This window comes from Lissotriton helveticus, chromosome 1_1, assembly GCF_964261635.1.
Source record: "Lissotriton helveticus chromosome 1_1, aLisHel1.1, whole genome shotgun sequence".
NCBI classification, from domain to species: Eukaryota; Metazoa; Chordata; class Amphibia; order Caudata; family Salamandridae; genus Lissotriton; species Lissotriton helveticus.
In genome coordinates, this window is record NC_136057.1 from 1,136,975,920 (window position 1) to 1,136,994,533 (window position 18,614).

General features: G+C 39.4%; 1 protein-coding gene across 1 annotated transcript in view; it reads left to right on the top strand.

The window, feature by feature from the left end:
* Nucleotides 1-18,614, top strand: part of MGAT4C (MGAT4 family member C) — a 1,165,419-nt gene that overhangs the window by 485,579 nt on the left and 661,226 nt on the right. The window contains exon 3 of the mRNA XM_078656572.1: nt 13,315-13,403. The gene's annotated coding sequence lies outside the window, so the exon portion shown is untranslated. The remainder of the gene's footprint in view (nt 1-13,314; nt 13,404-18,614) is intronic.

Below are 18,614 nucleotides of genomic sequence, written 5' to 3' on the forward strand. Positions count from 1 at the left end.
AAAGCACACACAAGGACAGGACTGTGGAATTGTCATACAATTTCCCTGTTGGAATCAATTGAGAGGGTGTTCATTTTATTCTAATTGTACTTGATGATTGGTTTTCTGCCCGAAGGCAATGAAGTGTGTACAGGTAGTCTTTTCGAGGGGTGGTGTATTATTGGTCAAGACTTTAGGCTGTTTGTAATGATGCATATGTATCTAAAGAAACCCCAGATTTTGTGGGGATTCCTACAACAGAAATGTGCCTTTACTGAGCTTGATATAGCCCTTCCTGAGACAGAAATTAAAATTTTGAGGTTAGGCTTCTTCAAGTGGGAACCACGTCTGGGATTTGATCCTAATTTTAAACTTACAAATGTACTCACAATAAACAAAGGTATGAGGCAAAGGGTGTCTCTTCACTTCAACTTAATTTAACAGTTTTATTCATGGCTGTTTCATAAAATTAGATAACTCACAAAAGAATGTGCCAGCCCTAGCAGACATATCAATTTGTCTTTCCTCTTTGTGGATGATATCATGATCTGTTCATGGGCAGAAGATATTTTTTATGGGATGTGTTTATAATAAAAATCAATGACTGTCAAATATTAGTAGGAATAAATAATATTGGAAACCACTACATTACATCTACTGCTAGATAATATAGGAACCACTCATGCAAATGTTGATACAAAAGTAAGAGAAGTAATCGGTTGACTAAGAAAGGTGCAATTATGTGCAATTAAATCAGTTATACGTTTCCAGGATGTCTTGGCAGTTCTTTGTGAATATTTTTTTCATAACAGATTTTAAGAAAACCTTTCTGTTCAATGACTGGCTTGATACATCTTACTACTTTGTGTCAATCCAAAATCTACTGGTTGGCCTTAGAACCGAAGGCATTCCTTGTTTACTTTCAATGTTGAATGTGCAGAAGTTATGAATTTAATGGAAACAGACTTCACACATATTGAGGTCATCCCTTTCTTATCACTCCTCATCACTCCTCCATTTGCATGACCATCATGATTCCTCTAGCTACTTGTTGCCAACAATCATTCAACATGTGAAGGAGTTTTGCATCTGGATTTTGAGAGTGAATGCGATCTGTACTATTGAATCAATTCAGTTTAAACTAGGCAACCTCTTATTCTAGATGCCATTTAGAAAAGTTTATTTCTAATTTATAGTTTTTTTAACTAGGTGAAATAGCATAAATAAGTGACAATTCGAATAGACACTGTTGGCAAGCTTATTGAGAGCATGCAGTTTAATCCATGCTATACTTGTTTGTCACCAATGATTTTTTTTTTTCAGAGTGGAGCCACATTCAACAAATTTTATTTTAATCTTACATATTGTCATCATTTTTCTAGAGGCAAATGATATGCCCTTTGGTAATCATAAGAGGACAAATATGTGAAGTTCTAATCCTGGCTCATCAGAGTGAGTGTTGATTCAAAACGTTGGTTGCTTTGAAGAGATGGCTGAGGTGAATTGAGGTATGAACCTGGGGACACTGATGACTGCTGTCTCTCTAGAGACAACAGTCTTCAATGGCTCCAATTTGTTGAAGCATGCTTGCAGGTGTTTGCACAGGTCATGGGTGAACAGGAATCTGGTGAGTTTGTTCCACACCGAACTTTCAAGAGTTTTTATAGACAAGGGAATGTTAGGGAAATGCTGTAAATTAGGAGAAGGATATGTATCAGTATCATGTGATATATTTATTGGATTGGCTTCTGTATCTTCGTGGCAAGAATTGTAGATAGTTGAAAGTAACACTCAGTTTATTTAAAACAGATGGTGAAAGTGTGATTGGTGCGTATGCGTATGAAATATTTGTGAAGACTATGAGTTAAAGGTTCAGCTGAAATTTGAGCAGCCTTTAGATGGTGGATCTTCCACTGCCATGATATCTACCCCCGCCCCTCATAATGGGAGCCATTATTTGTACATTGTGGGTATTTCTCTAGCATGTTATGGCAATCGATGGTGTAATGATGGCCATAGCACAGTTAAGAGTGGTCGTTGATATCATGTTACTGCTCTCTCTGCCATAATGGATTGTCATGGCATCATGGTTACCGGACTTAAAATATTCTTTGGCATTATTGACATAGTTGACTTTGTCACAAGCATATTGAAATGTATATTCTTGGCATATGTTCAACATCGATGGTATTTGTTGATGACGCCTAAATACACAGAGCAGAATCTATCCTTGCAGGACAGTAATATATGGTTAAAAGGCAAGCCAATATTCGAGAACCCAATTTGTATTTACAAAAACAAATAGAAAGCTTGTGCACTGGGGCAAATATGTTTTTCATAAAAAATGATACGTTTTTTGGGTAAACTGAGTTTGTTTAGCCAAGGCAAAAAGTTTGCAATTGATAGCAAATGATGTACATTTTTAGAAACTGACAAACTGAAGTTTCTGAAATATATGTGTTATATAATAAATGCTATCTTGAGAGACCTATTGCTGATATTGGTTTGTGCCAGATGGTGCTTACTTCCATAGCTTTCATATGGTGAATTTTGGAGAGGGCTTTCCTCATGTATATACATACAGATGTTATGACATTTCATTACTACCCGAGGCTTGAGTTAGTAAGATTGGTGTAATCTGTGAATCAGTTTGATATCTATAGCTTGAGCACTAGCATTGGTGTATGAATCCATAGGTTTTATTTAACTGGACAGGCTACAGTTTATGTAACTCTTTTATTTTCCACTATGTACCTTTCTAGTGGATTCTCAGTCACGTCAAATGAGAGAGGCTGGATAGACAAGGAAGTAGAATGTAGGATTTAACAAGAGGTGCTACATACATTTAAAAAAATGAGAAAGTGTGCACACAGATTATTTCAAATGTTTTTTAAATTTTTTTTTATTGATTTCATTTCAGCAATCAGTCGTACATTGAGCATGGTACATAACATAATTGTTTATACAATCCATGGATAAATAATAACAATATATTTATAGAGAGCATTTGGCATCACATGATATTATCAAATCAGATTAAATCCATTTTGAGATAGGAGCCCAAACTTTTTGTCCAAACTTTTTCCTTTTTAAACCCTTAGATCTATAGATTGCCATTTCAAGTTGATATATAGATAGCAGTTTGGATTGCCAATGATTGAAAACTGGAGGCTCAGGGTCTAACCAGCGAGAAGTAATGCAAAAGCGAAAAACTGCCATACAAATAAATAAAAAAGCTTCTTCAGCAGCTGACCTTATTCCAATTTCATCCGTTTGAAGACCTACAATAACCATTTCGGCAGTTAATCTTAAAGTGATCCCCAAACTATTATTTAAAAAGAATTCGACATCTGCAATAAATTGAGAAAGTTTCAAGCATTTAAAAAACATATGAATAGAATCAGCAGCTGTTTCATCACACCGTTTACATTCATCACCATTTCTAACTTTCCATTTAGCCAATTTGGCCGGGGAATAATAAAGATCATAAATTGACATAAAGTGCTGGCTTTGAAGCGAGCCATTGAATAGCATCCTAATCGATAATTCAATAGATCTAACTACATCAACATTTTCAATTTCGAATTTCCTTTGCCATTTATTCTCAATCACACTCAAATCGTCATCCATTTGTTTAATAGCCATCTGATAAACTAAACCTATTTTTTTTACCCTTCTGCTAGTTTCTAAGATATTATTTTTGTTCATACATATATGGCCAAGAAGACCCTTAGATTCCAAAAAGCTCCGTACCTGGAGGTATTTGAAGAAATCATTTCTAGACAGTTTATATTCTGTTTGTAAACTAGAATAAGAGGCGATTTGAGTGCCTTGATAAAAGTCTCCCAATAGACGAATCCCAGAAGTGTGCCATCTTTTCATGATTTGATCATTTAAAATCTCAGGTAACATACGGTTATTCAACACTGGAGAATAATAGTTTAGATCGCCCTACCGGATAATTTTCTTCTTTATCTGCCTCCAGATTACCGAGGCCGCTAACATAATTTTGAACTTAGTCTGTTTGTAGTAACTAGGTTCTACAACTTTTACTAAACATTGAGAAGCTTCCTCACCTAGCAGCATTTCATAAATTGAAGGGTGGGTCGATTCACCCGTAATAATATCTGGGAAAATTAGTATGCCTTATATCATAGTGAGATAAGCCAATAATATAGCCGAAAATTGGGAATCTCCCAACCACCCTTCATTCTCGGGAGGGAACACCATCTCAGGGCCCGTCTAGTTCGATGGTAGCTGCAGAGAAACCTGGATGCCATTCTATCCATTTTAATAAAATAAGACGATGAAAACAAAAGAGGTATTGCACAAAATAAATATAAAAATTTTGTAAAAATCAACAATTTTAATATATTAGCATGGCCATAAAGAGAAAAATGTAGGTTAGTTAACCTTTCCAAAATATTTTTAGAGGATTTTAACACTGGCTCAATATTAAGACGCACAATTTCGTCAATCTTGGAATATATTGTAATCCCGAGGTATTGAGCCTCGGAGACGAAAGCCAAATCATTAGGCCGGCCACTTTCAGAATGGATAAACTGAGTTTTTGCAAGATTTAGCTTGTAGCCCGACAAAGCTCCAAACTCTTCTGCAAGATAAGTTATTTTTGGTAATGCCCGTCTAATATCTGAGGTAGTAATGGCAACGTCATCTGCATATGCAAATATTTTTAATTCATTTTGTCGAATCATAACCGGAGCGATGTCCTCTTCTATTGATAGTTTACGAAGATAAGGTTCTAAATATATTGCGAACAGCAAGGGAGAGCAAGGGCAACCTTGCCTGGTCCCCCTCATTATCCTAAAACTTTCCGAAAGTGTATCTGTAATCCTAATAGCAGCTTTCGGATGGAGATAAAGTGCCTTAATTGCATTAATATATTCTTTAGGAAATCCCATCCAGGCCATTACAGCCCATAGGAATCCCCAGGCGACCCTGTCGAACGCTTTTTCAGCGTCCAACAGGGCCACCGCAACCGGGGACTCCGTGGCCTGTGCCCAATCCAACAATGCTATAACTTTTTTAACGTGGTCCGTAGTATCTCTTTTTGAAATGAATCCATGTTGTCTTATGGAAACAAGGGACGGCATCAATTCATTTAATCTGTCCGCAATGATTTTTGAAAATGTCAATATGACCCTAGCTCATCACTGGCCTTCCCTTTCTTTTTAAATATAACAATAGTGGCTAATGACCATGAATCAGGAGGGTTACCTGCAAAAGCTAGCTGGAAGATCTTAGTCAGTTCCAATTTTAAAACTCTCCTAAATACTCGATAAAATTCTAGAGGGAGATTATCCGGTCCCATTGCCTTACCAGTAGCCAGACCCATAATAGCTGTTTCAATTTCTTCCCAAGTAATTGAAGCACTAAGTATTTTTTTCTGTTCTTCCAACAGATCAGTTTTATTAATACCTTCCAGAGATTGTGACATCTTTGCTCCTGAATCTGCCACATTATTGGGTTGATGATATAGAGCCTGATAAAACGTGTTAAAAGCTACTAATATATCCCCTTTAGAGGTCCTGACAGTCCCACTAAGATCTCGAATTTTAAGAATTTTGTTAGATATTGCTTTTTGACGTAGTCTCTGCGCTAATACTTTTCCTGTTTGTTCATTTAATTCGTAACTTTCAGTCCTATGTTGTCTATATTGGGAGGCCACTCAGTCCGCGATATGGGAATAGACTGTGTTGCGTTTAATAGACAAATCAAGTTGGGATTTTTCTATATGCTTGTTAGCTTTAATACTTTCGGCTGATTTTCTTTCTGCATTTAAAACCACGTTGCAATCATTTTTAAATTTATTGCATATATTCTTTAGCTGAAAATTCGAGTACTTTAAGTTTTTCCCCTCTTATTACAGATTTAAATGTATCCCACATGATTGGGATAGAAGCAGTATCATTATTAATCTGGAAAAATTCCTGAATGATTTTGGTCATAAACTGTATATAATCCTCTTCAAGTAGTAAATTCCTCTGAAATGACCAAGTCGTTTTGGGGCCTTCCCTGACTAATGGCAAACTAAAGCTTAATAGCAGTGGATTATGGTCTGATAATAAATTGGGAAGGGTTTCCATCTTTGTTTTGTCAATAAAGAACTGAGAGATAAAAAAATAATCAAGGCGAACATATTTCCGATGCGGGGCAGAAAAGAAACTATAACCAGGGTCTTTAGAGTGAAGTGTATGCCAAGCATCTATGAGACCATTGTCTAACACTAGATTCCTCAGAGCTTTAGAATCCGGGGTTTAAATCCCGTATATCTATCGTCTTGTCTAACATCGAAGCTAGCTTCAATATGAATATTTAAATCTCCACAAAAAATAATGGGGAGACTACACAAAGCAAGCTCTAGGTTTAAAAAATTTAGCAGCTCATAATCGTCCAGATTAGGACCATACTCTGTATAAATCATAACCTTCTTTTGAAATATTAGAAGTTCTGCTGAAGCCCACCTCCCCCATTTATCAGCTGATGTTTTAAGACAAGAGCCTAAATTTCATCGCATAAGGATAGCAACCCCTCTCTTGCTCCCCGTCTGTTTAGAACAGATTAGCAAGTCTAGTCCTACATTTTTTAAAAGTCCCCTTTTTTCCCACGCAACATGCGTTTCTTGCAGGCAAGGAATATCTATTTGCAGCAAATATATCATTTTGGCCAAAATCCCTTTTTTTTACATCATTAAGGCCATTGACATTCAATGTACACACCTTTATTATCCTACCCATTGAAAAAAAAAGAGGAACATCGATTAGAGGCATCCAGGCAATTTTTGTTTCAAAACATACTTTCTTGTTGTGTCTAACATAAAGTATCAAGGTACATCTACTTTCCTTATACTAATCGTTACTTCTAGTGAAGAAATTCAAACTCCAATTCACATATTGATTAGAATCGACCATATCCAGGCCTTGTTCAATCCCGACTGTTGCTGATTTACCCCCCCACCACCACCACCCCCAAAACCCTACCCACAAACCTCCACCGCCCGCACTCCCTTCCCTGCACCCTCCCAAACCCACCTTATGAGGCACAGGGACAGACAGTCCCTGGGAACACCGAGTGCCTTCCCCCGCCCTCTCTCCACGGTCCAAAGAAGGAAACCTACAGTAATTTTCAACATAGCTATGTGATGAATTAATATGTGAAGCACTAAAGCCTTAATTAGCACAAAAAAGGAAAGAGACAATATAGATGTTTAGCTTCACAGACTTAAACAATTTCATAACTATTCATAATGAGGCTAGGTATTCCTTAGCAGAGATTTCAGAGAGAAACAATCTCGTTTGACCTTTAACAATAACCTTAAGTTTGGCCGGGTTTTGCAAGTAAACTGTAGCACCTTTTTCCTGGAATCCTGCAATCAGCTGTCTAAAATGCCAGCATTTCGATACAGTTGCCTGACAAAAATCAGGTCTAACAAAAAAACGACATCCTTTGGCAGTGCGCTTTTTGTCTGGTCTAGCCAGATCAAAGACAGCTTCTCTGGCCAGAAAATTGTTGAATCCGACCAGAATAGCTCTAGAATAGTCCCCTTCCTTTTGCCTGGCTTTTATAGAAAATGGAAAATGGTGAGCACGTTCAATGACCACGGACCAGTCCCAGGATGCAAGTTCTGGAAATGCAGCGGAGAAAAGTTCACAAATAAATTTCCAGACATCAGATCCACCTAAATTTTCCGGGACCCCCAGAACCCGCAAATTGTTCCTTCGAGAATGATTTTCGAGCTCAGTAAGCTTAAAACTATTGTCATCTAAAGTTCTCTTTTCTGTGCGGCAACTTCATCTTCGGGAGTAGATATTCTGGTCTCAGCCTCTGAAACTCTTGTAGACATGTCAGTGCATATTTTTATGATACGTCGGACAGCATTCTGCACCTTTCGACACGTGGCTTGAGTACGGGCAATCTCAGTCTTAGTATCAGATCTATGTGCCAGCAACGTCTGATATATCATGGTTAATGTCACCACGAACCAGGGTCAGAATTAAGTACTGCTGGTTGAACTTGCTCTCTTAGAGGACTGGGCTGTTGAGTCGGGTCATTCAAGCCATTGGATTTATTTCTTACTGACTGTGATATTCTGACCCGGTGCTTCTTAACAGTAATAGCTGATCCAGGCGAGATTTCACTCAGTCCCGCTTCTTCCTCTAGACTGCTGTCATCAACAGGGTAATCGGCTCTCATCAGACGTGAGATCAGACATCGGAAAAAAATTGTCATTGATTTCTTGCATAGCGTCTTGACTAAAAGTTTCGCTAGCATCTGGTATAAGAGTTACTCCAGGTGTGTTAGATATATTCGAAATTTCACTCACTCCTGCATTTGGTGTGAACGAAGCTGTCGTAGGAACTGCGACTCCCATAACCCCATTCACTGCAGTTTCAAGTTCAAGTTCTGGCTCTGACTCTAGCTCTAACACAGCTTCAAGCGGTTAAGAGGCTTCAGGTATCTCAGATAAATCGGTATCCAGAAAACATTCATCTTGGATTATTGAAGTCGCATTGCTCTCACTATCTATCTGAACCGGGTGTCCCTCATGCGCTCGTGCATTCTTAATTACTTGTTTTTCGAATAGGGCTGGTACAGTTTGTGAAGAAATGCTGTTTTTATTTACACGCTCTCCCCCTCTCTTAGGAGCTGACAGTTGCTGATTAGTGGTGGACTCACCAGTTTTTGAAATGTTCAGCATCCCGGCTACCGCATCCTCAGCTCCTTCAATCATAACCGAAGGCTTTGTTTTACCACTCCTCGTAGCGGGTGGTTTTAGAAGAGAGTTTGCATTTTTTGACGGCATGGAAGCTCCGCACCAAGCCTGGAACGGATGTTGGAGTGCTCGAGCAAGTAGCAACGCCGAGTACACCATCGAGGGCGGGGTCCTCTGGGCCGCCAGCACCAGAGCCCTGAGCCAGCAAGACCGCCCGCACAGATTCAGCCAAATTCTTCACGCGACTTCAAGCAGCTTCAAGCGACGAAATCCTCTGCCGAATGCGCCAACATCCCTCTCTCAACAAGGCATCCACAGGAAGGGTCTAAGCGCACGATAAATCCTGTGTTTTTCTCCCTTTCCTTCTTCAGACCGGGAGTGAAGGAGCTGGCTACTCACACCTGTAGCCTAGCGGCCGCCATCTTGCCTTGCTTATTTTTTCAAATGTTTAGAATATTTATATTTTGACAAGCTGAAAATTGCACCCCTGTGTCACCATTTGTATGCATTTTGGGTGAATTATCTAACACACCTCATATGAAACATGTTTGCTTGGCACACTATGAATGTGTTGAAATATTTATTTAGTGAGCCCTCAGAACACATTGCATTTTAGTCTATCTGTGCAGAATTTGCTCAATTAAATGCACATTTTGCCCCTGTTTGTTCGAAAACGTTTTGGATGAGAAAGTCGTGTTTTTTGGTATGCTCTCTTGCCCAACACAATTTAAGGCAAGTATGTATGTATGTATGTCACACTACATTGAAAGGTCTCTGGCTGCCATTGTGTGTTCAACATCTTGGTAGCAACCTCAAAACTGTCTGATGAAGTAGTAAGATGATGCTTTTGATTCCTTCAGGTGGGGTAACTTGTCATGGGAGACCATTTAATCAAATTGTAAAAGAAAATATGGTTTCATTTTCTTAAAATACTTGTTCCAAATGAGAGCTGAATCTTATCTGGAAGTATCTTATTTTATTCCATTGATTCCTAAATGAAACAGTGCATTAGAGGCTAGCCTAACCTTCACCAGTGTAAAGTAAACCGCATGGTTCTGCTAAACACGTGAACACAGGTGTCCAATTCTAATTATAGTTGTCTACACAGTTCTTCAGAAGAGTAAGCCATTTAAATTAGTGAGTAATTAACTAAGCACCACCAAATTAGAATATAAATTGCAGAGGGCCGTGTGAGCTGTATGGGATTACATTAAAAGCATGAACCATCAAGATTTCTGAGTGCAAAAAAATCAACTGCATTAAGAAAACTGATGCGCCACTAGTGCTGTCAAGGCAAGGTTCTAGCCAATTGAGGTGGTTTCATAACTTCAATTAAAGCCAGCTCCATCAATTAGAATTTAATTATTCTGATAAACAAATTATGAAAAGTGACTGGAGCCACCAAGCACTGCTCCCGGCTCTGGAATTCACAGAGATTTTGTAAAAAAGATCCTTACAGCTAAAGGATATAAGATAATTTCTTTATTTGTAGTGTGATTTTGTGTCATTTAAAGGTATTGTACAAGAACTGCAAACCTTCATAAAATATATACCTTATGCTTCCTCTGTCATACCGTGCTAGTATTCTCAAAATAAATGCTTCGTTATGTGTGATGTACATTGGAAGCCTCTGTCATGAATAACTGGATCGAAATGGAGATATATACAATGAAGCATAATTATTGAAGAGTTGCATCGCCTTTGCGCCATGCAATGGGGCGCAAGAGAGACGCAACTCTTAAGTTAGATTCATTGAGCCATGCAACGTTACCTTGTGTGGCCCTAAGTGGCTTGATAAATCTAGAGCAATGCAACTCAATGCAAATTGCTGTGTTGTGTTACTCTGTCCCAGGGAGGCGCTCCATGGATGGACCCATGGATGTTGATGCATTCCCAGATTTGCCAATACTGGTAAACCTGTGAATGTGTCAAAGTGCTATGTTACCCTAGGTGAGGCGTAACAAGGAGAAATATCTTTATTTCACCTACTTTTTCCTCTTTTAGTGTGAGCTGCACTTAACAGCACACATAGAAAGAGGAAAGTACCTCAGTGGAGTGTTTTTGTACAGGACGGCCTCAGCGGCAGCTCCTCTGCTAAGGCGGAGGAGCATCGCCCCACTGCCCTGTGAGAAGTTCAAAAAGGAAAAATAAAATGATAGTCACGCAATGTTATTATCATTTTATTTTTCTGTATTAACTTAGGTGTGGGGCGGGTGGTGCTGGGCTGGCCAGAGCAGCGGCCAAGAGGAAGAGTGGTAGACACTCTATAAGTGTGCATGACAGTTTGGCTGGCCATCTTGGGCCGGCTAAACAGTCATGCACACTTTGCATGTAGTCCACCGGCTGTATTGCACAGCCTGGGTGGAGAATATGCACAGAGTCCGAGTCCCTATCTGAGCACCGAATCATGGTGCTCAGACCAATCACAACGCTGCTATCCTGCTAGTGACAGTATTGTAGTGATTATGTGAGGCAGCCTGTGTGCTTCCTGGAACCACGACCAAAGAAGGGCAAGAGGCAGCAGCCGGCCTGCAGCTAAGTTGATATTTTGTCTTCCTCCCCCCCACCACTCCAGTTAAGCAGCAGCCGCCGCAGGAAGGTGTTCCTTCCTGCACAAAAACACTCCTGCTTGCTACACCTGCACCCTTGGACCATGGTGTAAGGGTGTCTGCATTGGTGCTAGACAGCACATTGAGCGCCAGCACAGGGAAAAGACAGGAATATGCTGTATAATGTTAAATAAAGTGCATGATTTTTTAACAATATGCGCATACATATATAGGCAATCCAGTGACTATGATCGCCTGGGTGGGTGCAAACACTATTTACATTTAAGAGGCACCCCAGATCTGTGTACACTTAAGGTCAGTGATAAATGTTTCCTGTTGAACTTGGCCCTTTTTGCTGGGTTATCCCGAAACATTTTTCTTCTTCCTTCTTTTTTTTCCCTGACCTGTTATGGTTGGCTAAAGGGCATTTTACCACTGCAGATGAGTGCTAAAGTGCATACACTCTCTGTGTAAATTGTGAACATGATTGGTTATCCATGATTGGCATATTTAATTAACTGGTAAGTCCCTACTAAAGTGCCCTGAGTGTGCCAGGGCATGCAAATAAAATGCTACTAGTGGGCCTGCAGCACTGATTGTGCCACTCACACGAGTAGCCCTGAAAAGGTATCTCAGACCTGCCAATGCAGTGTTTGTGCGCAGTTCTTAACTGCTATGTTCACTTGGCATGTGCACCCACTTGCCAGGCGCTAACCTTCCCTTTTCTTACATGTAAGGCACCCCTATAATAGGTCAGAGGTACCCCCCTGGGCAGGGAGAAGTGTATGTGAAAGGTAAGATGTGTACTGGTGTGTTTGACATGTCCTGATTGTGAAATACTGCCAATTTCGTGTTTCATTATTGAAAGGCTATCTTGCCCCATAGGATAGACCGGGAAATACTTTGTGACATATTACATGTATAACTACCTACTGGGACAAGATAGAGAAATAACGTATAGGCTCACTGAACTCAGCATTTAATAACACTTCTTTTAGTAAAAATTATTTTTAAATTGTATGTTTGAAAATGTCACTTTTAGAAAGTAGGCATTTTCTTGTCAAGCTATTCTTTGTGCCTCTGCCTGTTTGTGTATTGACTGTCTGATTGTGGATTGACAGGGGCTGGGGATATGCATTCTCTGAAGACAGCCACAAGGGGTTGAGGTATGCCTGCCCCTTCCTAGATGGTGCAGAGCTGGATTGACTAGACCCTAGCTGATGATAGAGTAGTTGGAGGAGATTTCCTTGCGCATCAATAGGGCCTGACTCCCTAGCACACTGCTGTCTCCACCCCCTATGCTCATGCTACACTAGTGAGGACACAACTGGTTTGAAATGGCCTCAGAGACCCTTGCCCAAAGAGAATAAATACATTTTGGGGTATAAGTATTAGACCTAAGACCCCAGAACTTTGGACTACTTCTAGAATCAAGAGGAACCTCTGCCAAGGAGAAAAGTTGAAGAGCTGTGAGGAGGAGTATTGCCCCTTTGCTCGGTGCGGTGTGGGGTTGGCCTGCATTTGCTGTTTCTGCCAAGGAGAGGACAAAGACTGGAACTTTACTTTGAACCTGCTTGAAGAAGATCTCCAAGGGCCTGTGTGTTGTAGCCTCCTGTTCTGAGATCTCGGGCCACAAAGACTTCACCCGCAGGTCCCCTGAACTCTGCTGCTGAGAGTTCTGACTTGACAAGGGGGCCCTGTTCCAGTTCCAGACTTTTGTCCATGGTACATATTTTTCCTGCATTGTTTTTCTTTTACTGAGCACTGTCGTATAATAATTATGAGTCGTCATGAAATTGACATTTGAATTTGTACTAATATGGAACTTGCTCAAGTATGCCATGTAACAGATTTCTTTGTTATTCATGTAGGCTGCCCCTGAAAATGTCTGTAATATTTGCAAATGTTGTGTTTGACAAAAGCTATTCCTCATACATACAATTTAAAAAAGGTTATATGTAATTATTACTTTTATTGCATTTATGTGCTTTTATGGTTTGTTTTAATGAACAGAATACAATTTGACTGTTTGTATTATTTTATGTTTTGCAGTTTTGATTTGAAACTGATGCAAAGGTTTTTGTGCAGAAAACTAAGGTGATCCTTTGAAACCTTTTGAACACGTTCACTCTTATGTTGAGGTGAGTGTCCTATGAACACCTTGCGGACTATTTGGTTTGGTTTCCAATACACTTGTAAATGGATAGTTCTAATTCTTTAGGGCATCTCCATATGGGATTATTCACTTATTGTTCTGATGAAGAACCCTGTTGATGTTTCCAGACACACGTCGAAGTCTTGGGGCTGAAACATCAACAATTATGTATATTGATTTGCTGCTCCAGGCGGCACATGAGTGTTGGGGGCGGTGGCCTTCCTCACTCTTACCCACCACTGACACGGGGCGGCATTAGCAATAGCAAGCACCCCCCAACCCTGTTCCCCAAAACGTTTGCTGCAGGGGAGCAAACTGAAAAAACTTGCCAGCACCCCCGCTCTTCACTGCGGCCGCCGTGGGGCAGCAAACGAATGCAGAGGGCTAGCTACACCACTGATTTTGTGAAGAAAGTATAATTTATTTATTCAATTTCTTGTCTATGTGTTTATGTGACTGGTATTGGGATCCTTCGAGCCAAATAGAGGATCTACTTTTTTGGACTCCCTGAATGAGTATGATGTGTATAAATTAAATCTGACAGAACCATTACGTTGTATAGGGCACTTAACCCAGGTTCTGAGGAACACCGGGTAACCCCATACTTTGTTGCGCATGTCATGAGGAGATGCAATCACTTTCCCTGTTCTCCCCACTAGATAGAAGAATGTGGGCTGCACTCTGGCACCATTCGTGCATATATTTGGGCAGAGGAGCAGTTTAAGAGAGAATATTACCCGAGGGGGGCAGGAAACCAGGTATTTTCTTTTTCAATTTGGCAGATGAGGGTAACTGCAGAGGGTGGTGGGATCGAGGGTTAGAAGACCAGGTTTTTTCTTTATATATTGGGGTGTGGGGGGGGTATTGCTGAGGGTGAATGGACATAAGTATAGGTTTATTTTTTGCATGGGGTGGATCTGGGTAACAGGATTCTTTGTTATGTATGGCTCTACCATAAACTTAACTAGCTGCTATCCTGAAGAGGGGATGGAATGGGACATTACAACATAACATTATAGAAGGATAATGGGGATTCTTTATACCTCAGGGCTCTGAGTGAAGCCATAGACTGATCAAGCTTCCCTTTCCCTGTCTATCTCATGTCACTCAGAAACGTCCACTGAAAACATCCCCAATATTCACAGTTACTCATCTATAAAGTCACAAGTTATATACGAGTTCCCTAGCCCGCCCCTACCATGAACAGGCTTTTAAAAACTGCGGTTATCCACTGCAATTACATCAGAGCAGAGAAAAACAAAAACAAAAATCCCAATACTGTGACATAACAATGTTCACCTATCAATTCTCTTTAACAGGTAGAAAAAAAAAAGAAATGAATCGACGTTCTTACTTTAAATTGACAAACAGTAAAAACGTAACAAGAAACCCTGTATTTATTTCCAAATGAAAACACCTTTGTTTACTGAAAGCATTGGTCTCTTTTATTTGTATGTTTAAAAAATATTATTAAACAAATGCTATCTCACAATTCCAAAATGCTTAAAACCTGTTAATGGTAGCACGGGAACCAAATAACATACAATTATTGAAAAGAAGCTGTGAATAAAGGGGATGTTTTTCACCGAGGGGGTCATAGCAACTTGAGACCTCACCTATCCAATGTCACTCAGAACCCCATGGTGAAAAACATTCCTATTAGTCAAAGTCACACGTCTGTATGTTTCACCTTCATTCCCTCACACAAATAGGGCTGTTAAACATAAGAGCAATAACGGAACAACTTCAAAAATATAGCATCTGCAGCACAAATGACAGGAAGTTGAGTGCACTCAAAACTTCAATGGAGGAAAATAAATTTCATTCCATTTGCATCTTGGAACTGCTTTTGATGTCCATTGAACCCAGTAGGTATTTTCATTTAAACAGTGTAATTTCTCTTGTGTTATTCATCTTGCTGTATATAGGTTTACGTCCCGAATGACATATATGCTGCAATTATTTCCATAAGAATCCATCTGGAAGAGAATGTGGCCTAACGGCTGGGGAGGTCGTCTTCGGAACTGGAAAACTGGTTTCGAGTCTCGGCAGGGAGCTTAACATTCTGTGATTCTGGGCAAATCACGAAGAGGCATATCAGCAACAGCCGGCGATAATTATCGCTAAGCGCTCTTAGAGCAAGGATAATTATTGCTGGCTATCGCTGGATTTTATCGCAGAGATAGCGGGCTATCAGCAACGCTTATCTCCAATGCAATAAAAAAATCCAGCGATAGCTGCAAAATGTGTGATTATCGCTGGAAATGAAGCGATAATCGCACAGTGATAGGAAAATCCTTGTAGATAGGGCAGGGTGGTCTCATCCTTATAATCCACCACCCATTGGCTATAATGGTTTAGTCAGTTTAAAAGCAGGCATAATGAAACCTGCGATAAGCGCGGGTAGCGCTACTTTTATCGTTGCTATGCAGGTTAGCGTGCAACTTGATAATTGGAGAAATGTCTGGTAGCGACATTTCCCATTTTATTTTAATCAGTTACGCCCACTTTGCATGTCATTAACGTGCTGCCTTAGGAGCACAGCTATTGTAAAAATTGAACTGACTACAAAATTGATCCAACGTCATTTTAAGTGTTTTTATATAGCTTTTATTGTTTTTTTTATACCTTTTATTACATGTGTAATATTGTACGATTTTAAATAATCAACACAATAAACTACTTTTGTACTTTTTGTACTTTATGTCATTAACGTTGCAAAGTGGACGTTGAGGGAACGGGCGCAGAGGCATATGAACATGCGCCAGCGTGTCATTGCTGATAGTGCAATAAAATTATCGCCGGAGAATGGACAGTAAAGCGGCGATAATTTTATTGCAGGCCTTGATAATATGCCCCGAAATCTCCCCTTGCCTAACAAAAATTAATGTGTCCGTCCGTAACGTAACTGGTGCTCATGTAAAGCGCCCTGATACCTTCGGGTCTATTTCGCTCTATATAAAACTACTCAAAAAAATAATCTGTAACATGACAATAGTGTAAACTAACAATCTTAGTATGTTTTAATCATTTCTTTCGGCAATTCTCCTGTTTCTAAACAAGTTAAAAGTTTTTCTAATGTACTGACCCTTTGGAAAATTGAAGATGGATGCTCATCTTAACCTTTATTCTGCTTATTTTCTACGTTGTCCTGTGCACTTTTCATATGGAGCAATTTAGGCCGTACGACTGACCCCATTGTTTTAGGGAAATCTGAGTTGTGTTGTTCACTGGCAAAGTTTGCAGTGATGCTGATTTTGTACTTCACTAATTTTCTCAGGTTCACTTGTGTGTCAATTTGTGCAAAGTCTTTTGCGATTAGCAAGATAATTTTCACCACAATGCATTTTTTGATCGAACCCAGCCAGTTAGAAAAAGTATGCATAATTTTTCTCTGAAAGTTTCCCTTTTGCTCTTCTACACACAATGGGAAATCTATACAGGTAGTTATCAAAGCAATTTTACCTTTTGCCGAGCTTTTCTATGTACAACGTCATTGTTTGTGACTATTTTGCAAAGTATATCTCATGCGGAAATATATTGTTAGTGATAAGTAATTATTTATACACAAGAGGATGTTGTAGAAGCCTTGATTTTCATGTGAATGTGGCAAAGTAAAAAATGTCTATCAGATGTAAAGTTTCCCATAATCCTTTCTACAATCTGGACAAAAAAACCATTTAATTTGGATACTTGATTGCCTCCTATTTGTTTATAAAAGGAATATAAATCTAAATGCATTGCATGTGTTCAAGTGATGCAAACTAATTTGGAATGAAATCTCTCAATTGTCAACTAATATTTTAGACATCTAGGATTGATAATCTTGTTATTCCTTAACTTCATAATTGACTGAACCATTACCTGAAACAGCCGAGCCTAGAGCAGTAGTTGTACGACTAGGTCAGATGGAAAAATGTGCCGCATAGCTCACAGGTCAGCTAAATTAATTGCATCATCAGTTCCGGAAAGGATCATGCTCTCTATGGGGTGTTTGATCCAGTGCTTAATTTGTGAAAAAAACAATAGTGCCAGGGCCATTGTCAGGAGGACACTGCAGCTTGCACAATCTGTTGCCCCTGCCAGTGCTTCCAATGACTGTGCCAACACTATCACTAACCATCATACTCCCTCAAGTGTGACAATTCATACTATTTCAGGACCCCAAAGCCATAAGAATGGCTTGAGAGGCAGGTATTAGTCATTGTAAATGCACATTAGGTTAATAAACAGCTGCTGTTGTGGTAATACCAAAAATAGGTAGACAGCACCACCATGGAGTAGACTGCCATAAGAAATTAGGCACTGGTTTGATCAGAATATCCAAGGAAACGTGACAGAAATATAGAGGGCAAAAATATAGTGAAGGTAAGTTTATATGCGTAAGCAAAGTTTTTCAAAACTTAACTTCACATATATGCACCGTGACAATATATATCTTCAGGGTAGGTAGACATGGATCTAATAATAGTACATCTACACTAACCATCTTGCACTTAGCTTCTCAATATTTTAGTCCTAGATATTTTTGCAACAATATTTTTGTCACACAATATTTTTCTCCTTGACATTCTGTCATAATACTCTCTGTAGAATCTGATACTTTGTAATTGTTTCCTTATTAAAAATAACTGAGTCAATGCTACTAATCCCAGGAAAACTCAATAACACTCTAGTTTGAGGTCTTTTCACCCAGGGTTATTTTTTATCACTGATGGTTCAACCCACAGGCAGAAACAATGTAAGCATATTTATTTCATTCATTTTTCAATTTTTTGGCATGGTGGGTTTTTTACACACGCTTCATTAATAAACAGTAAATAGTTTCCAGACACCATGTTTTTGATTACCCTGGAGTATTTTTTAATAGTTAAGAATAGGTGACTACGGCATCTGACAAGGAATGGAAGAAGCATCCAGAGGGCTATGCATTAAGTTTTGGTCCCTAGGCCTCAAAAGAACGTCTGACAAGCCTGGATGGTGGTAGTATGGTTCATTGAGATTGCTCTTAAGTTGGCATTACCCTTTTCATAAACTGATAGCATTATATCAGTACAGTACCTAATTGCATTGCATACATGTATATCGTTAACATGCTGATCTGTAAAGATGTTTCATTGGCCAAGGGAACTATCTAGGGAATTTCATATCTTGATGAAACTGATGTAGGGTATTTTCTAGTATTCTTTCAGGCACT